At 34.6% G+C, this 26,534-nt stretch overlaps 1 protein-coding gene across 1 annotated transcript in view; it reads left to right on the top strand.

Moving 5' to 3' along the window:
• The window catches only part of TRHR (thyrotropin releasing hormone receptor), a 478,797-nt gene that overhangs the window by 4,485 nt on the left and 447,778 nt on the right, over window positions 1-26,534 (top strand). The window contains exon 2 of the mRNA XM_032467898.1: window positions 23,696-23,778. The gene's annotated coding sequence lies outside the window, so the exon portion shown is untranslated. The remainder of the gene's footprint in view (window positions 1-23,695; window positions 23,779-26,534) is intronic.

Below are 26,534 nucleotides of genomic sequence, written 5' to 3'. Positions count from 1 at the left end.
AACATGTAGTTTTGAAAGTGCCTTTATCAGAGAGATTACTGGATTAAGATAGCAGAATAGAAGGACCTTGAGCTTACCTCCTCTCATGAATATAAAATCACAACTAACTTCTGAACAACCATAGATAAAAAAGACTGGAACCTACCAAAAATCTTTTACATTTAAAGACATAAAGAAGGAACCACAATGAGATGGTAGGAGGAGTGTACTCGCAATATAATAAAATCCCATATTCCCTGGGTGGGTGACTCACAAACTGGAGAATATGGAAAGTAATTATACTCCAGAGATTCTTCCACATGAGTGGGAGAGTTCTGAGTCCCAAGCCAGGCTCCTCAACCTGTGAATCTGTCATCAGGAAGAGGAACCCACAGAACATTTGGCTTTGGATGGCCAGCAGGTCTTAACTGCTGGAGCACCGCAGGACTGGGGAAAACAGAGACTTCACTCTTAAAGAGCACACAAAAAATCTCATGTGCACCAGGACCAAGGATAAAGCAGTAACTTCATAGCAACCTGGGCCAGACATACCTGCTGGTGTTGGAGGCTTTCCTGGGGATGTAAGGTGGTGGCTGTGCCTCACCCTGGGACATAAAAGCTGGTGGCAGACATAAGGGAAGTATTCATTTGCATGAACTCTCCTTGAGGCTGACATCTTGCTTGGGTCATTAGCACCAAGGCCTGGCCCCACCCATCAGCCTGTAGGCTCCAGTGCTGGGACGCCTCAGGCCAGATGACTAACTGGGCGGGAACACAGCCCTACCCATTGGCAGAAGGGCTGCCTAAAGACTTCCTGAGCCCACAGCTGCCTCTAGACATGGCCCTACCCACCAGAGGGGCAGGATCCTGATCCACCTACTGGTACTTGCCCCTCTTACCAGGAACCTGCATAAGCCTCACCCAACAGGGGGCAGACACAAGAAGCAGGAAAACTGTGATCCTACAGCCTCTGGAACAAGTCCACAAACACTGGCCAGACTCTACCCTGGGACTAGCTGGCCCTGGCCATTGGTGACAAGAGGGGAATGCACTGCTGGGATGCATAGGATGTCTCCTACAGAGGACCACTTCTCCAAAGTTGAGAAACATAATTAACCTACCACATTCATAAAAATAAAAAAAGAAATTTAGATAAAATGAGGTGGTAGAGGAATATGTTCCAGGTAAAGAAATAAGATAAAACCCCAGAAGAAGAACTAAGTTATGTGGAAATAGGCAATTTACCTGAAAAATAGTTCAGAGTAGTGACTGTAAAGATGATCAGAGAGCTTGAGAGGAGAATGGATGCACAGAGCAAGAAGTTATGTCTTTAACAGAAAGTTAGGAAATAATTAGGTTTATTTATTTATTTTTTTTAGAGGAGGTACTGGGAATTGAACCTAGGACCTTGTGTATGCTAAGCATGCACTGTACCGCTTGAGCTATACCCTCACCCCCAAAAGTTAGGAAATATAAAGAACAACCAAATAGAGTTAAAGAACACAATAACTGAAATAAAAAAATATACTAGAAGGAAACAATAGTAAACTAAATGAGGCAGAAAAATGGATCAATGAGCTAGAGGACAGTAGTGGAAATCACTACTGCAGAACAGAAAAAAAAAGAGTAAAAGGAAATTAGAACAGTTTAAGAGACCTCTGGGATGACATCAAGTACACTGATATTCACATTATATGGATCTCAGAAGGAGAATAGAGAGAGAAAGCCTGAGAAAATATTTGATGAGATAATAGCTGAATATTTCTCTAACTTGGGAAACCAGTCATCCAAGTCTAGGAAGCACAAAGTCTCATACAGGATTAACCCTAAAGGAAGCACATCTAGACATATTATAACTAAATTGACAGAAATTAAAGATAAAGAGAGAATGTTAAATGCAACAAGGGAAAAGCAACAAATAACACACAGGGGAACTCTTAGAAGACTATCAGCTGATTTTTTAGCAGAAACTCTTCAGGTCAGAAGGGAGTAGCATGATATATTTAAAGTGATGAAAGGGAAAAATGTACAACCAAGAGTACTTTAACCAGCAGGACTCTCATTCAAATTTAATGGAGAAATAAAATGCTTTACAAGAAAAACTAAAAGAATTCAGCACCATCAAAATGGCTTTACAACAAATGCGAAAGGAACTTCTCTAAGCAGAAAAGAAAAGGCCACAACTAGAAACAAAACTATGAAATGGAAAATCTCACTGGTAAAGGCAAGCATACAGTAAAAGTAGGCAATCATCCACACACAAACTGGAAGGAAAGTTAAAAGACAAAAGTCGTAATCATCATCTGTATCCACAATAAGCAGTTAAGGGGCACACAAAACAATTAAATGTAAAATATGATATCAAACCAGTAATCATGAGGGGAGGAGAGTACAAATGCAAGGTATTTAAAATGCATTTGAATTTAAGAGATCAGCAACTTAAAGCAATTTTATATATATATTTTATATATATATATATATATATATACACACACACACACACACACACTACTATACCAAAACCTCATGGTAACTGCAAACCAAAAATCTATAATAGATATACACACAAAAAAGAAAAAGTAATCCAAACATAACACTAAAGATAGTCACCAAATCATAAGAGACGAGAACAAAAGAACAAAAGGGGAAAAAAAGACTTAGAAAAATAAATCCGAAACAATTAACAAAATGACAATAAGAACATACAATCAATAATTACTGTAAGTGTAAACGGATTAAATGCTCCAACCAAAATACATACAATGGTTGAATGGATACAAAAGCAAGACTTGTATATATATACTGCCTACAAGAGACCCATTTCAGATCTAGAAGACACATACAGACTGAAAGTGAGGGGATAGAACAAGGTATTCCATGCAAATGGAAATCAAGAGAAAGCTGGAGTAATATTTATATCAGACTAAGTAGACTTTAAAATAAAGACTGTTAAAAGAAACAGAAAAGTACAGAGATGGTGGTAAATGAAGATAATATGAATGTTAATTGGTGAAAGACAAGGATGGATGGTATATGAATCACTGGGGTTGGCTTCTGAAGTCCAAGGAGAAGATTTTGCCTCTCCCTTACTCTGAATCTTCCTGGTGTAGCCACTGTGAGTCAGTAATACTACTGAAAACGCAATTTTAGATGAAGTGGGATCACAGAAATTTTGGTCTGTCTTAAATTGATGACAACATAAATTTTTAAAGAATTTATTATGTAAAAATATATTAATGCTGATGAATGTTTTTTCAATAGGTGAAGAAAAATCATTTAGTATAATAACATGAACATTTATGAATTTAAAAAATCAGTGAATACTGGGCAAAGTACATGAATAGGTAATTTAAAGAAGAAGATACTCAGCAAAATACCATTCAAGAAATATTTGTTGGATAAAAAGCAGGCTATGTTAGAATTAGATTTCTACCATAAGAAGGATAAACAGGAGTAGCCTGATTACCAGTAGCTTTGTACATTATACTTAGGAGCATGGACTTTCATCCTGTGGATGGTAGGAGTCTACTAAAGTGCTGTCCACATTGAAGTAATATCTTATTAGCGCTGTAATTGATGTATTCGGAACAGACTTAAGCTGGTGAAAAAAGGAAGTAACAGAGTAGCTCAAGTGAGAAAAAAATGAAACTATGGTAGGTATAAAAGAAATGAGAGAAAATAGGCAGATTTTAAGAAATATTAAAACTTGTTTTTGCAATTAACTTTTTTCTTCCAGTTTAATGAGATATAATTGACATAAAGCCCTGTATAAATTTAAAGTGTACAGCACAGTGATTTGACTTACAAACATGTAAAATGATTACCACAGTAGGTTTAGTGAACATCCATCATCTCAAATAGATGACAAATTTTAAAATAGAAAAAAAAAGTTTTGTCCTTGTGATGAGAATTCTTAGAATTTACTCTCTTAACAACTTTCATATATAATACACAGTAGTGTTAATTATATTTATCATGTTGCACATTACATTGCTGGTATCCTTTAACTAGGAGTTTGTACCTTTTGGCCACCTTCATCCAGTTCACCCTTCCCAGCTTCTGGTAACTGCAAATCTGATCTCTTTTTCTATGAATTTGTTTGTTTATTTCTATGAGTTTGTTTGACTACTAAAAGTAGTTGGGCTTGATGAAATGAATATTGCAGAAAGTGAGAGATGGCATGGAGTTTAGGAAAAATTCTATTTTTCTCAGTCACTTGTGTGACTACCTTGATAATACAATGTTTGATAGGAAATAAACAGGGTATGGGACATGCATTCCTTCAAATTTTTAAAATTGAGCTTTAAAAGCTACTTAAAGATAATTGTAAATATTTTTATTAAAGATTTTTAAATTTCTAGAGCAATTTTAAGTTTACAACAAAATTGAAAGGGAGGTATAGAAATTTTTCATATACCCTTTGCCCATACACATGTATAGCCACCCCTCACCAGAATGGGACACTTATTACCAAGGATGAACCTACATTGACACATCATAACCACCCAAAGTCCATAGTTCACCTTAGAGTTTACTTTTGGTGCTGTATATTCTATGTGTTTGGACAAAAGTACTATGACATATATGCATTATTATAATATTATGTAGAATATTTTATCTGCCCTAAAATCCTCTGTGCTCTGCATTTATATCACCCCCTTCCCCTGACCCTGGCAACCACTGATCTTTTGTCTCCATAGTTTTTCCTTTTCCAGAATGTTTTTTTTTTTTTTATTGAAGCTACATGGAGTTATGAAGTTTTGTATTAATGAGTTAGTTACATATGTAATACCATCCATTCTCCAAATTAGAATGACAAATAAGATAAAACTTGGATAAAATTTTAAAAATTGTTTCTAAGACTACATGTTTATTAATATAGTTTTATATATGGAAAAATATCCAGTGTGATTGAAAATACAGTTGTTATTAAGGTTCTGGCCATTAGATTTAGATCTGGTTGATGTTTAAAATAAAAGAATACTTTTATTAATTTCACATACAGAAATTAGAAGGGGTCAGGTGTCATTTAATATTTCCCTTTTGTGATTGTAACAGTGTAGCATTTCATGTTAACCATAGAAAATAAAGAAGCTTATTTCAGATATACAGATGTTTTTCTATATAAAAATTCTAACATTCAGTTTTTATGGCATATGGAAATGCTCTCAGTGTGTAAAACATTTTGAAAAATTCATTCAGTAACTGAAATATGATCAGTGTCTTCTACTTTGGCATTGCCATTTACCCAGTTCTGATAGAAAGGTAATTCATAGAAATTCTATTTGTGCATATTCAAATTTGACTTGATTGAGAATATTATCAAATAAAGGGAAGTGAATAAAAGAAGACAAAGAACACTAATTTGTGGCACAAATTAAATGATAACATTATATTACAAAATTAATAAACAGTTTCATTTAAGTTTGGATTTTGATACAACACTTAAAACATTGCTATGGCTCAGAGTAAGTTAATGAATCTAACAAGGAAATGAGTAAGATTATTAGCATTATAGCAAAGCCCAGAAACAAAATGTCATTTGGAAAAGAGCAAGCTGATTATATGCCAGAGAGGAAAAAAATTAGAAACACAAATGTTCCATCAGAGCCTTGCTTTTGAAAATGAATAGAAGTAAATATATTACCATTTAAGTGTTATACTCATTAGACCATCATTTCTAAAGAACAAATGACAAATAAGTCTGGATTTTTATAGAGTAGGAATAGAAGATATTGCTCCTTTCCATTTTATTTTTTTGTATTTGTTGAATATATATATTTTATTCAAGTATAGTCAGCTTACAATGTTGTGTCAATTTCTGGTGTACAGCATAATGCTTCAGTCATACACGGACATACATATATTCATTTTCATGTTCTTTTTCACCATATTACTACAAGATATTGAATATAGTATAAATTTGTTGTTTATCTATTTTATATATATTAGTTAGTATCTGCAAATCTCGAACTCCCAATTTATCCTTTCCCACCCCCTTTCCCCTCCTTTCCATTTTAAGTGTGGCATGTCTTCTCTAAACAGTTTAATCTAGGATTGTTTTCTTTTTGCGTTCATAGTCAATTAAAGTAGAACAATCTAAACCAACAAATTACATCCAAGGGAATCTGGACCAGACAAATGTTGTTTAGGACCTGAGTTATCATATTATCGTTCAAAAAATACTAATCTCCCACTTCTACATACACCAAAACCTTCGTATTTTTGTTTCAAAAGTAGCACGACAGAAGGTTTTGTAGATTAGGACTACAAAGTCAACAAAATAAAAAATTCAATCCTGGGCAAACAACTATACTTCCCAACGTGGCAAAAGTAATATATGTTGTTTTGTAACAAATTATATTGCTTATAAAAAACATTCTATACCACAAAGCACTACCGTTTTAATAATTTAAATTCCCAGTAAACAAAGATATTTGTAGGAAAGGAATTTAACAGTACTAAAATCCTTTGAACCTGAAGTAAGAGGTAGAATTTGTACCTATGGTGAAAGATGGTCTCCTTAGTTTATCAGGTGTTTTTTAATTATCACTGATCATTATCCTCTTCCTAAATCTCTAACCACATCTCTGATTTGCTGTGGTGTTAGCTGAATTTTTAGAATTATTTAGTTTCACTTTAATCAGTTGAGGATTTACTACAAATAGTTTCTTTGTTGACAAGTCAGTAACTAGTTCTTATATCTTTAAACCTAAGAGTCCAATTCTTCTGCCATTTGCTTGCCTGGCAGTTTTGCACTCAGTATGATTTAGTTAAACAGATATTTAACATTGTGGCTGATTTGGATTGCATAAAATGAGATAGTCAGCTGGTAGAAGCCAGTTAAGGCCACACATACTGTATTTAAGACTTAAACTCTGAGCCTGCATGGTGCATATAGCTGTTTTGGAAGTTGCCAAACAGAAGTCACACAGCCTACGTGCAGCAGACCGGGTGTGGTTTAAAAATGGCCTGAGCTTTCTAAATTTCCTGGCTTTTTTCCTCTTTTTGGATTACACCAAAACAATTTCCTTCAGCACTGAAGCATCCAGCTAGCTCTTATAGTTTCTTTTTTCTTGTAAGGAAGAAAAATTGATTCAGGGAAAAAAAAGCTATGGCTCAACCCGATGTTTGTGCTTAGGACAGAGCTCAGTGGCACAAAAATGCCCATATCTGTTTGTGCAGATCTTTGGTGAGCAAAATAGCAGGACCTAATTATGTTCAGAAAGTTGAAAAGTTGGAATATACTAAATCTATCAAACTCTCTAATCTCTGAGTAATGGCCGAATTCTTCCATCAGTTGTATTTATGCTTCATTTCTGTAACACCATGAATTTAATTGTTTGTGTAATTCTAACTTTAAATACATATGTTAAGCAATAAGTTTTGCTTTGTAGAGGAACAGAAGTACATTCTCTTCTTACACAGTTAACTCATGTTTCTACTGATTGAACTTAAAAGTTATTTCCTAATTCCACACTATTATTTTATTCATTCCAGAATGTAAGAGTGAGTAGACATATCTATTAGCTAGTTAGATTAACTAAAATTTTTGTGGCATGAAATTTTAGGCTAGACAAATTACTGATTTGATATTGATTTTCTCAATTTGGTAATGATTCTGTCAGAATACAGTGTCTTTATTTAGTGATATTTGAAGTAATTCTTCACTATAATACCCTGTAGCTGGAAAGATCATCCAACATTAATCTACACAAAAAATAAAGCTTGTCCATACCCATGTTGCTAGGTCTGTTATCACACTCATGGTGAATTACTGTTGCTTTTGGTAATGTGAATAACCACATTCTATTTTTCCTCTAGTGGCAAGTGTCTCCTCGCTTTCCCTTTTTCTGATTTTAATTCCTTCTGAGCTGTTTATCTCTTCTAATCTTTAACCCTTCCTTAATGATAGGAATCAGCAATGTGATTTTTGCCTGAATTTAGTTCCCTTAGTGAAATAGCAATCATCAGAACGAGTGACGTTTGGATATTTACATATGTATTTACTGATAGAACCAGGTTTTTTTTAAGCATTTTTTTATTGAGTTATAGTCATTTGATAGAATCAGTTTTATGATCAATTCCATCATCCTGAAGAAGTCTTCCTTAAATTGTAAATTCCTAGCATAACCATTCATATGGTTGGTTATCAGTTAGTATTTATTAGTGAATTAACTGGAATGCTACCAGCTGAGCTGCATAAATATATTTCTACAGTTTATTTCTTCTAAGAAGAGCTAAAGTGTGTGAGTCATTTCAGATTTTGCACAATTTGGAGAAGCTTCAGTTTCCTAATCTGCAAAATGGGAATAAGAATATCTACTTCTAAGGCTGTTGTCAGGATTACTCATATAATAATTATAAACAGTACTTGGCACATACGAAACACTGAATGGGTGGTAGGCGCTGATTTAAAGTCATGGTTTTATATTACTACTATTACTTCTACTACTAATGCTACAACCACTTGGGTCCTTACAAATTTCCTTAGGGATTTCCAGGGACTTCTCATCAATTGAAAGAGTTGGAGAAAGGTTTCCACTGTTTCAGAATCTTTCATGAGAATTCCCTTAAATGTTTTCCTTGGCCTACAGTTTGAAGGGTTTGGGATGCCTTTCCTCTTCTCTAAATACTCTGCCTTAGGGACAGCTTAAGTCCTCTCTCAGTTTTGATAATACTGTGTAGCAAAGCATATACTATAGAACTTAATAATTTATTACATACTTGGCTTTATTTAACTATTTTATATTTATTATTTTCATCTCTTCAATGAGTTCGAAGGCTTTTTAAATGCCATCTGACTTAACTGCTTTACATATTTTGTACTTTTTCTTGAATTTTTAAATAATATTCAGCATTATGGTTTAACTCAGCACTATGAATTATAGATGTTTAAATGATATTATTATATTCATTGGTCTGAGTTTCAGGAAAATAAGAAATTGAAGGAAGAAATTTAATCTCACATTGGTGTGCAAAATTTCTGGGAGTATATATAGACTTGATTTTTAAATGCTCCATAGCTGATTGTACTATTTTCCACTCATTTCTTCATTCTTTTTTTAAAATTTTTCTACAAGAAGTCTTTTAAGAAATTATACTTTATGTTGGCTTTGGAAATAATCTATTAAAGCAGGTTGACTGAGGGCTGACACAAAAGAACCCTTCAGTCAGCAAAGAAAAATCAGAAAATCTCCAATAGCAGAGTGGTCCCAAATCAACAATTCCTAATGAGGCTGTTCTTACTCCTAATTGTGCCTGACAGATTTGGATTTCTGATGAATCATTTGGCATTTTCATTTCCCTGACATGCACAGAAGGCATTTGAAGTTGTCCAATTAAAGATGTCTCTATTACATTAGACTTTTGGAAATCTCAAGTAAAAAATGACCATTGCACATAGAGCCAAACTAAATCTCTCTCTTTCCTAGTTGAGCTATTTTTTGTTGTTGTTTAAACTGCAGATATGGCTGGGAAAATATGAGATTATTTTTAAATTATCAAACATTGGTTATATTTTAAAATTTGAAATGATTTCTTTAAATGTGGAATATATTTTAGTTTTATTAATTAAGAATGTATCAACAATGAATTTTCATTATTTCAAAAGACTTATTTTTAAACTATTAATTTTACCAACTATTAAGATAAAAAGGAATTCTGCTGAAATGCAGAATTTCAACTGGTGAGTGAAAACATCAGGAGAAACTCTAGAAGAGAATTCTGTCCGTAGGCTGTGCTTATAACCACCTTTTGAATGTGCTCATTGAGATGTACTGCTGATACCTTAACACTCAAGTTGCCCCAGTCATATTCATTATTTTTTTTCTTTTCTTTATACTTTTCTTATTCACTTTCTTGATTAAATTATTTACTAACCTTTTAGTCGCTAAAGTATAAACTTTGAGCTCCTTCCTCTTCATGATCATTAAGTTCTGTGGTTCAATTTCTGAAATGCCTCTTGAGTCTTCTCCATTTACTTTTCATTTCCTTGATTCAGAGATTTAGTTGACTATTTCATTGTGCTCCTACTGGTCTTCCAATCTCTCTAGCCTCCCAAGGTACCTTAGGAATTTTTATTATTTTACATTTTTTGTGGAATTAAACCTAACTTTCCTTTTTTAAAGTTTCTTTTATATTTTTATACAATTTTAAAGGTTACTTTCCATTTATAGTTATTACAAAATATTAGCAAGTCTAACTATCTTGATAGGACCATAAAGGTACTTTCTTGCCTCAGTATTGTAGTTGTTGGTAAATAAAGTTAGGGCTTTAAGGTCACACAGACCTGGATGCAGATTCCATCTTTACCACTTCCAGTGTGATTTGCTCAGACAGGCTTCCTAATTTTATTAAGGCTAGTTTCCATAACAGTAAATTATGGAACAATAAGATAAGATAACAATAAGATAAGAACAATAGTAGTTTTAAACTCCTAGAATTTTGTGAGGATTAAATTAGCTATGACTTATTTACAGTGCTCAGTATGTAGTGAGCATTCAATATGTTAATTTTCATTTTTATTTCCCTTCATTTCAGCCACCATACCTATTACTTACCATGCTGTAAGTTTTCAGATTCCATCTATCTGCTTGTTTTCCCTTGTCTGTCAGATGAACTCCTACTTGTTCTTCAAAGCTATATTTATTTATTTTATTATTTAAAAAAAAATTTAGATGAGCAATCACTATTCAAAGCCCCATTTAAATGCCAACTCTTCTGTGAAGATTTCCTTGGCTGAACTGAATTATCTCCTCTGAGAGTCACATTGCATATTCATGTGACTATCATAGTTATATTTTTGAAAAGGCTTTTCCCCTTTACATTTGACAGTCTTCAAAGGCAGAGATCATATTCAATTCATCTTTATATCTACAGCACCTAGCACAGTGTTGAATGCAAGAAAATGCAAACATTTCAATTTATGTCCTGGTTTTAAGCTCTATTCATCTTGAACTAGTTACCTCAAAGTTAGATAGCTGAAGATCTTTCCCAAAGGTAAATTTTAAAAATAGTAAATTGAAAACATTTATTACTAATTTAACAGTGCTACAGAAAGTTTGGAAGATAAAGTTAAAAGCCACCCATAAGTGTGTTTGTTGTCACGTGATTTCTGTTACTCATTTGGTGCTTTCAGTTCTAAATGTTTCCCCACAAACATATATTTGCATAGTTGTAATTCTAGTGCGCATTCAGTTTTTTGTTCTGCTTGTTTTTTTAGAGCATTATATTTTAGATACTTAATATGCTATTATATTTCAATGATAACCGTTAAAAAACTACTTAATTCTCCAAGTGAGTATTTATTTATTGTATATTTCTGCCTACTCTTCATCTCCCTTCTTGCTTTAATAAATTATATTGTAGTGCACAATTGCATGATAGTAGCCTTTTGTATATGTTGTATATAGAGAAGTGGATATGGCTTGTTCCTTCGCCTGTTCTTGCTCATTCCCTGCACTACTCATCAGCTGCTCTTCCTGAGTCTGCTTCATGAATGCTCGCTCAGTGTTTTACTTCACTGATATCCTGTTTCAGTCATAAAACAGATTTCCAAATATTTCACAAATCTGCTCAGCTAGATACTACATTTTCCAGCCTTCCTCACACCTAAGTAAGTCCATGTGACTAAATTTTGGCCACTGGTATATGAGAACTAATTTATGCAACTCTGGGCCATTTCCCTAAAGAAAGAAGCTGATGGCCTTCATACCTACCCTCTTCCCCTTTACCACTGGCTGCGACTTGGTCAGAATTAGAGCAGCTGTCCTGAACACAGAGCTATGGGAGCTATGTGTTACGAATGACAGAGCTGCTCTGCCAAACCTACCTCTGGATTGTATATGAGAGAATTATAAGTTTATATAATTTTATATGTAAGAGACAGACATTTTATATATATTTTGTATATATAATATAACATAACTTATCGAGAGGAGTTTTTCATAGTATATTATCCTATTCCCTGCTTAATTCAGGAAGAGTAGTGGTATAAGGCTAGGATATTCCAAGCAACTGGGTAAAAGCATAAAAGAATAAGTGAATCCAAGTAAGCACAGGTATTTTCATATGGAAGACAGTGGAAACATTGGAAAAATAGGCACTATATAAATCATGAAGAGCCTTGTATATCATACTACCAAATTTAGATTTTATTCTATCAGCCATAGGGAGCCATTGAAAGTTGTTGGGCAGGTGGGCAGGGTTTAAAGAAAGATCACATTGACAATAGTATATAGGATAAATGACCTTTGTCCTATCACAGTTGTGGACTGTCTGTGTCTTTAATCCCCTTCTCTAAAGTTGGAAAATCAAGAGTAACCGGGCTTCTCTTCAATTTAGTTGAGCTCATATAATCCTAGACTCCAGGATTCAGTATGAAATCAAAGGAGCAGAAACAGCTTTTCCGTAATCATCCTCCTCAAACTGAGCTATTATGAGTGGGCAGGAAGGCTGACCCTGCTTGATGGATCTATATATGTTTCCAGCAATGCTAGCATTTGGAAAATGCTGGGCAATTTCTCCTTTCACATCCAAGCTAAATTCACATTCAGGCTAGGCCTTTTTAGAAAATTTCTTTTCCATTTGTAATGTTGACAAATCTTCCTTCCTCTGTGGTCATTTCCTCATATTGTGCAGCTTTTTCATCATGTGCGTGCTGAATCACAGCAACTTAGTTCCATGAGTTGGGGTCTTGAATCTTATGATGTGTACCGCAAGAAGAGCCAACCTAAGTGTCCCTAGTTTTGTTACCTGTTGTTCTTTCAGCATATTATATACGGGATAGTAACAATGAAGTGTCTTGTACAGGAACTACACTGAGTGTTTTAACCTTCAGTAGCCAACAAAATCATATAATTCATACACACAAATAGAAAACACTCTTCTCGGTTATAAGCCTTTCTCTACCGCTTAGTGTTAGCAATTAAAGGTAAGCAGGTTTTTACTAAACTTTTTTGTCATTTGCTTTTGTTTTACTCTCAGAAGAGAAAATAGGAAAAATTTTTCTAGTGAGCTAAGCCCATTATCCCCAAGGGACTACACCAGGGGGAAGGACAGCTAAGATGAGTGATATTTTGGCCTGCCCTAATCATATTCATTTGGTGATTTTACAGTCTTACTGCTTACCCCTCTTGTGAATGATGTATCAAAAGCTTGGGGTGTCTAAACCATTGCCTATAACAGATTCTCTCAGCATGCTTTCTTTCCTTCTTATGGATATTTAGCAGACATATTCAATTCATAAAATAAGGATATAATAAATTCCACTTTATTTTGAATAGAAACATTCACCAAAGCTCAAACAGATTTCTGTTTGGTCTTTTTTTGAGAGAAGCAGAGACAAAGCAAGTATGACTACTAAGAGAGATTTTTTTTTTTTCGAACATCAAGATCTGAAGCAAGGTCAGTACTAAATCACCTGACTATCCTATCCTTAGGTCTAAAATACTGTCCAATGGAAACCGATTTTTATAATGATGATATTGAAGTACTTATAAAACACTTTCCAAATTATTAAAGAAACATTAATCCATCAGCAGGTACTTATTGATTATCTGCTATGTCCCAACAACCAAGTATGCTTATTATTGTTAGCTCTGTTTTAGAGATGAGGAAACTCAGGCACAGTTTCAAAAACCTGCTCAAGGTCATACTTAGAAATTGTTGGAAGGAGTAGTACCAAAGCTCACAGCAGTTTAACTTTCCTCAGGGAATTGACAGTCTGGATGGGCAGATAAGACTAATACATGAGAAAAAAACAGAGAATAATTAAACCCAGAAGCATATGGTTGAGACTGTGGGTATAATATTCAGAGGATAGAGAGTTTAATGAGGATTATAACAAGCTTCAGGCAGAATATTAGACTTGAACTAGGTCTTGAGGATGAACTAGAACTTGCATATAACAGTGTGGAGGAAAAATGTGATTCAGACATGGAGGAAAAGTCAGAGCAAACTAATGCAGAGGAAAAGGAGAACATAAGCTCAGAGTATTGTCAATTTTGCATCCATTTAGCTTTATTCTACTTCCTTAAATTCAGTTATTCATCAACATACCCTATTCCTAACCATATGGACAGTTTTATTATGAAAATCTATTTCAGACTTTTAGAGCTGAAAGAAAATTTTAAAATCTGTCCTGAGAATTTCAGCACAGTGAGGGATTGTAATTCATAGAAAGGTATTGAATCACCCTATTGCTTATCTGGAGTTCAGTATGCTTCCTCCACCACCACACTGTTCTGGGCAGGTGGGGTATGGGTAATGAGGGCGGGGAGAGAGAAAGCCTACAGTACTGGGTATTCTCAAACTGTCTCCTTTCCAAGTACTAAACAGACCCAATTCTGCTTAGCTTCCCAGATTGCAGGGCTGTCAGCTGTAAAGAAAAAACAAAGTACATGAAGTTTCTTTTAAGATACACATGTGGATTGGCATTTCCTTTCTTGGCTATTAGAAGATGCCTTCATCACGGTACAAAGGAATTTTCTTGATACTGTGGGGACTTATTGGCACAAGTTATAATGTGCCACAGAGACACTTTTTTTCTCTGCAGAGTTATGTCTGATGGGTGACAGAGCAAATACACAGTATACTTATGAGGTATGATGTGCAGAACCTTAAAAGAAAGGAGTTTGAAGATTGAAAAGCAAAAAGAAAAGAAGGAATAGGGAGATAAATTTGCTGTTTTACCTCAACCTTGCTCTTATTATGGAAATTATACTTTTAAAAGAAAGAAACAAACAAAACAATCCATAGTTCATGGACATTAGGTTTTGGAGATGAGAGCTATTCTTTTAGCAGACAGGTAGACCAAAAGGTGTAGAAGGAAAATGAAGTTTAAAGAACTGCTTCATTCTAGAAGGATTTTTGGAAGGTCATTGAATGGATGTTCTTAAAATCTATTTGGAAGGTCTTTAAAAATAGGAGCGATTCATTTGTACCTTCTTTGATGCTTTTTCATATGACTCTGGATGCAGAGAGCAGGATTAGATGACTTCTACTACAGCCTTGCAAATCGTTGATTACATTCAAGTCATTTAACCAAAGAAACTGGCCATTAGATATTTAGAATTATTTAACTGGGTTGTATTAGAAGGTCTAGCTTGTAAAATGAAATGATACAATTATTAATATAGCTTAAAATTGGGCATACGTTTCAGAAAGAATTCCCTAATGCCTTTGTTAATTGAGAAAGCTATGTCTAAATAAATCTTGTTTCCTTGCAGTAGAGGAAGTGCCTTGAGATATTCTGTACTTATATAACCATATAAAGAAAAAACTCTGTCAAGGAGGTCTATTCCCATACTGTGTCTCTGCCTTGCTTTTGCATTTTTGGATATGAATCCCTAAATAAGTGAGCAATGAGCCTTCAGGAAATTGGGGTCTCCTGCCACTATAGATATTATACCTGAAAGGAGCATTGTGTGCTATTGTGTTATTTATGGAGACTTTACCTTCTGATTATCTTTTGTAAATGCTCCTGATTAAAAATTGCTGGAAATTTCAAGCAAATAGGAAGTTGTTATTCAAAGACTTGTTCCTTCCCGTATATGTCTCTTGGGCTCCATTCATTAAGTAGACTCCTGTGTGCCAAGGTTAATTCAAAACATTGGGAATACAATGGAAATAGATTAACATGGTCCTTGTCATTAAATATTCATTGTCTGGACTCTCAAACTCTTCAGAGAATATCATACCTAGTAATAATTTTATATAATTAGGAGAATATTTCCTTTTTATAAAGCTAGATTGTTGCCAGAATTATTGTAATGCAACAGAGAATTTTAGAATTGGAAAGGACTTGTGAAATGCTTCCTTTTGAGTCAAGAATCTATTTTAGAAATCACTGGTAGTTCTTGATAAATCAGATTTTCCAATTTATTCATAATGTGGTAGAATCAAGTATATTTTCGTAGATCTGCAACAGCAGCATTGGTAAAGGAAGCATGCAACAAGAAACCAATTTCCAATTTTGTTTCTTATTTCTGAAATGGTTTTCTGTCATAACTCTGGAAAACCAGCACCATGAAGTTTTCAAATTATCATTAGGCAGCTCTGGCATAATTTATGTTAAGAGGTTTTGGCCTGTTTATGTACCCTGGAATTAGCCAAAATTAGTAATGTGATATTCCATATTTAGCAAACCTATAGAGCAATAAATAAGGACATATGACTATTGGGGAGTGCTTTTTGTTTAAATTCTTTTTTGTGGCATTCATGAAATACAAGGGACTTCCAACTCAAATTCTGCAATATTAGGCAGCAAGTTGTACTCTGAACCAAACCAGATGGTGATCAGCTCTATTTCTATTATCAACTCAATACAGCGATGGTTACCAGACCTTAACTTGCAACTTTTACATTTGGAACAAATTAAGAGCAGTTAGGCTGAAATGAGAAACCTCCATTTTACTAAAAGTTTCAGGACATATCATGCTGTAAAATCAAAAAGACTAGTAAGAAAAATTATGAGTTAAAGAGTTCACTGTCTACCTTGGTTTCTCCTGGCAGGACATGTTATTTCCCTTTTATTAGTATCTTTTTCAAATGAATTTTAATGTGGAGTATTGTGAGGATTAGGGTCTAATTAAGATTAGGGTCTGTTAGCCTATCAGCCTCCTGAGGTGTCCCATTACACAACCTGTTTGTGAATTTATCTCAATGTAGTCTTGAACAATCTAGGCCTCAGGCACACAAGGAGGATTGTTTGCAGTTTTGGGGGATTTCCCTTGCAAGAAGGCCACACACACACACACACACACGCACACTATACAAATTTAGAGGTTTATCCAGCTACTGAAATTCATGAAACATTTGGGCTACTGGGGTTTGACCTATGCATTTGAATGTATTTGGCTAAAAGCTTTAACTTGTCTGCCAATACCGTGTGATATCTACTTCTCCAGCAATCTTTTCTTTGAGGCATCTATTGGTCAAATCCATTCCCAGGTCTTTACAGGACCAAGGTAAAACAGTATATGTCCTTCATGTCCAATTTTGTATACAGGTGAAACCAAGTTAAGGTGAACACCAAGGCCAGCAAGTCTTAGAGTGACAGCTATCAGGACAAAATGTAGAAAGAGACATAGGACCGAGTTAGCTCCCATTTTTGTGGTGTAGAAAACTGAGGTATAGAGAAGTTAAAGGATTTTCCTAAAGACACACAGTTGGTGTGAGTGATACATGTGATGAGGAAGGATGTGACTATTGCTAATGTTTCAGTATTCCTCTGTGACCATAGTTCAGAGACAAAGACAAAAATGTAGATCCTCCACTTTCTATACCCCAATGATAACAGCCCTATGCTCTCCTGGTAAGCAAGACAGCTTGCCAGGGAAACCCTTCAGTGAGAGGTCAACTGCCTTTGTGCATTTTTGTTTGTTTTCTAGCCCAGACCATGCTTCAGGGCTGATTGAAAACTTTTTTGCCTGTTTTTTTTTGTTTTGTTTTGTTTTGTTTTTAAATACAGTAGGAAATATAAATTCCTCTTTAAGAATGGATTTTTGAAGCTTCTTATGCTGTACAAATTAGGGAGGATGAAAACAATGCTTAGTTCTAGGAAGGATAAGGATATCTCACATGTGTCTGCTTGAACTGAATTTTGAAGTACAGTTGATAGGAATGCAGACAGTGGAGTTAAGAGAGACCTGGGGCAGTGGGGAGAGGGGCAGGAGGTGAGAGAGAGAGAGCAAGCGAGTGAGCCAGATAGGGAACAATCATTGCAAATTGCAAGAAGGAGATTGTCTTTATCCTAAAAGTGGACGGGACACTTTTAAGTATTTTTAACTAGGAATTATATGATAGGATTTACATTTTGAAACTATATGGCTGCAGTCTAGAAGAAGTAGGATTATTAGAAGCCAAGAATAGATGAAAACATTTAGGAGATTATTGTAGTAGGCCAAGTGAATGATAACTTTGACTAGCATGGTTCTTCAAGTCTTTATTCTAGTCATGTCTAAATCTACCTGTAACTAGAGCTATGTATATATAATTATATATATAATTGATTATACTATATGTATACTATTTAAATTCTTGATTTTTTAACTTCACAATTTACTGTGAATATTTTTTTTACCATTTACTTAAATTTTAATATCCACATAATATTCTCTCATCAGAGAATATTATAGTAGTTTATTGAATCATCCTCTATTGATGGATATTTGAGTTTTCAACTTTTCAGTAGACATGGCTATTATGACTATCTATGTAAATAAATCTTTTTTCATGTCCGTGACTATTTAATTAGGATAGCTTCCTAGAAGTAGAATTTCTGGTAAAGAGAGTATTCAAAACCTTTAAATTTTGCAGCATATTGTTAAATTGTATGTGGTCACAATTCAGGTTCCTTTTGCAGTATAACTGATACTCAGGGAGCTGCATGTGAGTTGTATGCAAGAGCTCCACACTGTGTGTGCTCCTCTCCCCAAATTTCTTAGTTGTGATTCTTCCTTGTGGTGTAAAGTACCCTGTAAAATAATTAATGTACCAGTTACTTCTTTTGTTCCAGACACTAGTGTTAAAGTTTTGGAATTGGGAAAAACTTGGGAAATTTTAATTAAATAGGAGCCATGTTTCTTTGGGACCTCACAGGTCCCCTCTTAATAGGCCCTTTCCTCTGTTATTCTGCTTCTAGAATACTAAGATCACTCTGGTGTCTCATTAGCCAAGAACATTTTCTCTGTTAAATTCTTGTCAGCCAACGCTTCGGAGAAAGAGTTTAAGGCATGACTATTTTCAGGAGTAATTACATTTTATTAGGGGGAATCTTTGAAAAAGAAAAAACCTTTATGACTCAAAGTAGTGACGTATAATGGAGGGAATTTTAGGTGATGATCTATGGGTGCCATTTGGAAAGTTCTTTTTAAGGTGTATTTTTGGAAAAGTACTTTCTTTTCGCTTCTTAACACACCAAATAAGCTGATGCCAACTTGATTGACTCTATCTCTCCCCTCTCTGAATTAAGACTTCCTTCTATAATCTGCCTTTTGCCCCTACTATTTTCTTGAAATATGCGATGATCCAAAAACCTGAATCCAGTGAGTACTTTTTAGCACCCATCCTATTTGACACCTCCTCGCTAATGACTTTCCCTTTTGAAATTGTCTTTCTTTGGTTTTAGCATATCATTCTCTTGGTTCCCTTTCTACTTCTCCCGATATTTATTTTTCCATTTTAACCAGCCTTTTCTCCTTCCCACACAGTAATGTTGGTACATCTCATAGATAAGCAAGCCTTTTTTCTGTTAGTCATAGAGTTTCTCCTTGGATTATTTCCTTCACTCTTTTGTCTTTAGCATTTTATCTCAATGCCTACTGCTCCCTGCCAGTTCGTTCTCTCTCTGGAGCTTCAGAAATCCTTCTGGACATTGCACTTGGATTGTCTTAAGTTGTAAATGAAACAAGCTCAACATCAAGCTAATTATCTCCTACTTGAATCTTCTCTTACATTTTCTATCTCAGTTAGTGACATCACCATTTATTCAACAACCCTACACTCCTAAACCTGCTAGATAACTCACATTTATCCTCAAACTCTTCCTTCTACATCCAGTTGACTACCAGATTCTTTTGTTGGTTCTTCTAAATTAATTCAACAACTCTCAATCCTCAATTCTTCTTTCAGTTTAAACCTTCACCTCCCCTAACCTATCCATCACAAAAACCTACTAAATACAAGCAAAGTGCCTAAATTGTTCTTTCAACAGTAATGCTTTAGTCACACTCCTGCCAGATATGATCATTTGCTTCTTCATTTAAAATTATCATGACTTCCTATGCTTATAAGACAAAGCAGGTTTTCCATTCATCCGTTTATTCAATTAATATAATGAATTCCTACCATGAGGCTGACACTGAATAAATATTGATGAACAAAGACTAATACTGTATATATTTTTCTTCTACTCAATAATCTAATTCCAATATAATTCTATGGATTTATTTTTTCTTTTCAACACACATTGCCCCTATGCCTACACCTCCCACTGGTTCATTCTTTGAAAGGTTTTCTGTACTCCAGCAATTCAAATTTATTATACATCCTGTTCAGATATCATCTGCTACCATCCTGTTGACTCCTGTTTGTTGGGAGACAATTCTCCATGGATCTCTTATATTTCTGCATTTCTTAAGAGCAGAGGCATTCAATGCATTTGTTGCAGATGATTTTTTTCTGGCATATTTGTATGACAAGCAGCCTTGGAAGACTGTGATAGTGTCTTCCTCTTGAGCAAAGAGCTGGCCTATTATTGCCTGTTATAAAAGACACTGGGCTCCCTTAGCTCAGGGTTTCTCCCCTGTAATGCAACCTATTGTATGTGCAAGTGTTACCTGGCCTTTGTTGGGTTACCCGTGGAAACTGGGACTCAGGGAATGGGTATAAGAAACTGCTAATAGTCTGGCTATGACTATGGCTCTGAGTAATTAAGATCTTTCTGTTAAATTCAGGAATTTTATGTTTTCTGCTAGCATCTATGAAACTGTTGCAAGATAATTCGTTAGTTTTCTAATGGTGTAAAATCTCAAAACTTCACAATTCTTGACACTATTCATCTTTCAAGATTCAGCTTAAATATTTCCTCTTTGATGAAAATTTCACAGATTCTTCCAAGAAAAGTTAATTTTGTAGATTTGTGATTTTTCAATATGTCGCTCTTTAGTAATTGACATATTTTGTTTTGATTATACTTTCCAGGTCTGTCTCCTTGCTAAACTAATAACCCTTTAGAATCAGATACTGAGTCCCAGTTACCTGGTAGCGTTTATGAAATGCACAATGGAATGCATGTTAAGCATAAGCTATTCAATAAATACTGATGGCTCAATGAATATAATTTTCATTCTCTTCCTGACTTCATCCTAGACAATCTCATCTTCTTTCTAATACCTGAAGTATTGAGGAACTTATTTAAATTTTCCTCGTAAAGCAATATCCTCCTACTGTCATTCTATAACCACTGGAAAAAATGACTACTTTTATAGCCCAATTAGAAATTTCCCCAGCATAGTAATGTGTGCATGTTTGAATCGCTTCCCCATTTGTGATATAAGGCCAAATTTCTAAGAATATAGAAAATACCTTGTTATTGAACATCCTTGGTTCCAATATTTTATATAAAAATGGTTTAACATGCTGTATATGTCTTTGTACATAAATAAAATTGTCCTGTTAAAATGTTCACATTTTTTTAACCCTTCAAATGTGATAAACCATAATTTGATGTTAACTGAATGTATTTTTGACCCTTATTTGTTATCTAGGGCATAACATTATGATCAGGGTGTTTATTGATACTGTTAATAACTATTCTTTGAGTTTTCCACCATCCAGTCTTCTATTTTTCAGGCCACATTTTCTACAGTATTGGTTATTAACCCAATTATCTTTTAGAATTGGCCATAAAAAGAGTAAGAAAGCCATATTTAAGAGAATGGTGAAGAAGGCAATAGAAAGAAAGAAGTTTGAGTATTAGTCATATAGTACAAGCCTATACTTCATAGCACACAAACCAGCAACTCTCATCGGCTTGACAGTGGGTCCAGGTGACTTTCCCGGAAAACTTGTTTTTCATACAGTAACCTGACAATTGAACCTAGTTAGATAGTGAGGAATTCTTTTCTCCTCATCTCAGTAGAAATGGCTTAGCAGGGGAAGAGTTAATGGAGAATTCATAACTTCTTTAAATCCCACTGGCCAAAGGTAATCACATGGCCCCATCAAACTGCAAAGGCTGAAAACAGTGGTAACCATTATTGACGAGAACAGAAATAAATTTGTCTAGATTTTGAGAGAAAGGGTTCAATCATGTGAAAGTACATCAAGCCTGAGAGGAAGCGAATATTAATTAGGTACCTACTGCAGAAGTTCTCCAATTATTTTCTATTTACGACATCCTCAGGATTCCTAGACCAAAATAAATAACAACTATACTGTTGATTGAGTGGCTAAGTCCACTTCAAATGTATATATTAACAACTTAGTAGCTTTTTGAGAAAAATAATACACATAGTTGAAAGAAAAAAATTGTTTTAGTCTTAACCACAGTTAACTTACTAACAAGATGTATGGGCCTCTTGGGCATTGCACACTTCTCAGACATCAGAATCAGATTCAACACCACCATCTTCATTTCCTGTTGTACACTGATTTTCATGCTAATTTGCTTTTTGTCCAACAATCACCAAAACTCAGCTTCACAGAGATATGATGTCACTGAAAGGAATGTAGTATGATCTGATGTTGAAGCTGTGAACTGCCTGGAACTAGTAGTTCACACAGTGGCTGACAGATTTCAAATATTGCTGTATTTCCCTTGAAATTTAAAATATCCCGTGCTTCCCCTATAAATGTCCTGCAGTTCCCTGGGGTGCCTCAGTGCACAATTTGAGAACCATATTCTAGGTTCTATATATATATAGATCACTTACTTCTCACAATAGCTTGGAAGGTAGATGTTATTATTCCCAAGTTGGATGAGACAACTAAGGTCTGAAAAGGGCATGAATTTACCCCAAACCTCCTACTTAGTAATTAGCAGAGCAGAGGCTTGAACCCAAGCCTTCTGGCTCCAAACCCCATTGCATCATGCCATGTGTCATGAGATTTTGCAGGATTAAGGTATTCACAGCTTCCTCTCCCCATGACCTTTCCTGGGTTTCAAGCAACATTGAAATTACTATTTTTTTAAAACATGTGGAAGTGCTTGAAGCTCATGGAAATGATTTCAAGTCATGTCTACATTTTTAGCTTTAAGGCACACCTGCTAGAAAATAAATTCTCTTGAGCAGAGATTAAAGAGCTTTAAAATGGTCTTAAAATGGCCCAAGGAAGCTTGTTTAAGCTTTTAAATCAAGACAGTACATTTCTAATTAACTTGTAATTATTTACTGCTAATTTTTAATGTGACATTTAGTATCGACCACATATCACTTTTTCTCCAGCTGTCAGAACAGTCCCTAAACTAAACCTTCTTCACCAGCTGTTGCCTAATTCAGTATGGTCTGTGTTGGAATTTTTCCAACTCTGCCTGCACATAATTTCTAAGTCTCAACAGACCTGTGCAAAAATGAACCATAACTATAATCTTTCATGTTACTCATAGTTCTATTTAATTATCTGAAATACTACCTGATAAATAGCACAATCAGAAGAATTCCAGTTTAACAGTAACTAATTCCACATCACTTTTCTTCTCTCGTCTAATTTGAAACAGGTTTTGGATTACTACTTCTAAATTATGTAAACTCCTAATCAATGATTAATTTAAGAATCTTCAGGCTGCTGCCTTTTTCTTTTTTCTTTTTTAATGTGGTTCCTAAGTATCACTAAATTCAGGCTTACTCAAATGAAACTTTTTTATTTCCTAGACTTTTTAGACCTTTATTTTCTACTGAGTTTGTTGAGGGGACAAAAGATAGGTGGTTAGAACCAAAGAAGAGTAAATCCTCATAAACAGAAAATTATTTTCAAAGAAAATGTTTCTTAATGTAGAATTGAAGGTACATTTGTATTAAGTGCCTCTGACACAGAGAATTATCTGAATTAAGTGGAAAAACTGTTCCTCATTTAAAACCAAATTCATCAATGAGTGGAAATAGAGTGATGTTTATAGAGCACTCTGTAAATGCTAGGCATTCTCATTTACTATTTTGTTAGAACCTGAACACAACAATGGCAGGTCATTGTTATTACCTTCATTTTGCAGATGAGGAAGCTCACAGCTGAGAGTTAGAAGAAATCTCTCAAGTTTACAAAGGAATAATTCTTAGAGTTTACATTCAAACTCAGGTGAGTCTGACATCAACGTTGTAGCTGTGGCTTTTGCCCACAGAAGTGTGCTGCCTTCAGATCAAGGTATATGGGGATGGGCTTGTGTCTTTTATGTTTCAGTGGTGATTGCATATGAAAATATGATTTTTTTAATTTATCAAATATTCATTGAGTGCTACAGTGTGAGTCACTTTTCTAGGAGCTAATTGTGCTATTGTGAATATTGACCTTCATTAAGCTATATAGCTTATATGCATTTTCTAAAAATCTGTGATTTATTTTTTGCTCTTCTGTTTGACATTAGGGATCTCAAAGGATCCCAGTGAGTTGTTGATCATCTGCAATATTGAAAAAGTGTTGGACTTGATCCCATGTGGATCCATGTTTGTTTTTTCTACTTGGTACTTTGGTGAAAGAGTCAATTTCTATGTGCTGGCTCTGCTTCTTCATTTGTATAATGAGAGGAATGAAATGTATGATCTCTGAGGTTTTTCTGAGTACTAAAACTCTAAGTACACTCATGTTTTATGGGTTAGTCCCAGTGATTCATGTGATCAATGCAAGGTTATATTATTTTATTTTGTGAAAGTCAGCCTTTCTATTATGTAGAAATTGAATTAAGCAGTCCTACCTAACTCTCTTTACTGTTTCCAATTATTTTAAAATTACCTGCATAGAGATGTAATTAAAAAGTTTGTATGATTGATATATTTTTTAAATGATGGCTCTTTAAATATGCCACTCAACATTTTCCATGCTTTTAATTGTCTTTTAAAAAGGGATTTGTTGATACTTGGGCTACAAGTTTTTCTGAAGATGAAAGTCGATCATCTGAAAGTACAAAAAAAAAAGAAACAGGAGTTTATTAGCTAAACATTGCCCTCTTAAAAACAGCATTAGTGCTCTAAGAGAAATTGTTCAATTGATCAATATTCCATTGAGTACCTATCATATACTCAGCATTGTACAAGATTATTAAGTATACTTTAACACATCTTCACTATTTCAAATGATCAAATGATGTGGCCAAAGGCAAGCTGAGACTTGTCAGCCAGCAAAGGTCTTTGCCCTGAGGTTACTCTATTTAGGATATACTTAAACAAAACATTAATGGGTTCTATCATATTTATTAGATTTCTCAGAACTGCAGGAGCCAACAAAGCAAAGCAATGACTCTATTTAGCTATAGGTACTCTGTGGTTTTCACATTGGTTCTTGAATCCAAATTTCCACGAATACTGTGAAATGTACTCAGATTTGTGAACTAATGTTCCTGACACATCTCATATTTTCCTATGGATTTCTTTGTGGGCTGTCAGACAGATGTGTTTTTCTTTGGGTTTTGCCATAGAATTCCCTTATGGGATAGATTTCAACCCTTAGTCAGCCTTGGGGGAAAATAAATGTTTCCTTATATATGAACTTAGTTCATATCATGTTGCATAACTATTCCGGGTGCACAGCCCTGTATATTTGGAATATTCTCTGGGGCTTAAACTTTCCTTTCAGAGATAGTTTGTTTGAAAACCTATCAGTATTGTCAAAGATAGAGGCTTACATGCTTTCATACACAGGGCTGTCAGAATCAAGTTTCTAAACTATTCTCGATTGTATAAAGATCACAATTAAAATTTTCTCTCTTGCCAGATCCGATCCTATCTTTAACACTGTATGCATAATCCTTTAGGGTATCAGTATTTAACACTGCCAGAAAGAGTTATTAAATGTGATAACTCCAGAAAGATTATTTCTGTAATATCAAACATGGAAAACTAAAGTACATTTTAGGTCTGTAATCCTAGAATTGCCATGTAATGTAATGAAGTGAAATTGCTTCATGTAAAAGAAGTTCATATGGTTGAATTTCCGGCTCTGGATTTGAGCAAAATAAAGTGTTCCATAGGTCCATGATGAAACTTGGATAATCAAAGGCATTACTTCTCTGAGTTTTCCAGATTGGGTCTCTCAGTGAGAGATGTCAGAATCCTATAGATAAAATCACAAGCTCTGGAGTCAGTTGACTTGAGTTCAGATTTGAGCTCTGGCACTTTTTAGCTATAAAATTGAATAGTATGATACATCACAGGGAATTTGTGGGGATTAAATAATGAATATAAATTGCATAGCATGAAGCCTAGCACATAGGAAATGCTTAATATATGTTAGCTAAAATGAATCAACAGAAATAAAACTTTACCTCAACACTCACTTCCAAGCATCTGTGAAGCAAACTTAGGCTATGAAGAAATTTGCAAATGATTTTGGGATTTTCTTTGGACTAGAATATTTTGGCACCACCCATCCTGGTAGGAAGGAACCAACATTCACTGGCCATCTCCTGCACATCAGATGATATGTTAGAATCTTTGCATAGATGAGCTCATAAAATTCTTTAAAAAAGCAAAAATACCTATGAGAGATTCCTATTTTAAAATAAAGACATAAGCTCAAATAATAATAATAAGTTGCAGAGCTATGATTTAAATTCTTATCTATTTGACTTCCTAATCCAAGTTTTTAACTCCTCCACTGTGCTGCCTCTCAAAAGGCAAAGCCCCCTGAAATTCAACCATGTTATATGACTTCTTTGTGCCATGAAGAGAGAAAAATAAAAGTGGAAAGTGATGAAGATTTTTACCATAGAGAAAACTTGACATTTCCTGTGAAAAGGCATAGATGATTTCAAATGGTGAACAAGCCTAGAAACTTTGCGGGAGGCTTTGAAATGTAATTAGGCGTACACATTCAGGCGTATTCTCAGACTTGTTTCTGTA

The sequence above is a fragment of the Camelus ferus genome, chromosome 25 (assembly GCF_009834535.1).
Source record: "Camelus ferus isolate YT-003-E chromosome 25, BCGSAC_Cfer_1.0, whole genome shotgun sequence".
Lineage (NCBI taxonomy): Eukaryota > Metazoa > Chordata > Mammalia > Artiodactyla > Camelidae > Camelus > Camelus ferus.
This window is presented reverse-complemented; position numbering and strand designations above follow the sequence as displayed.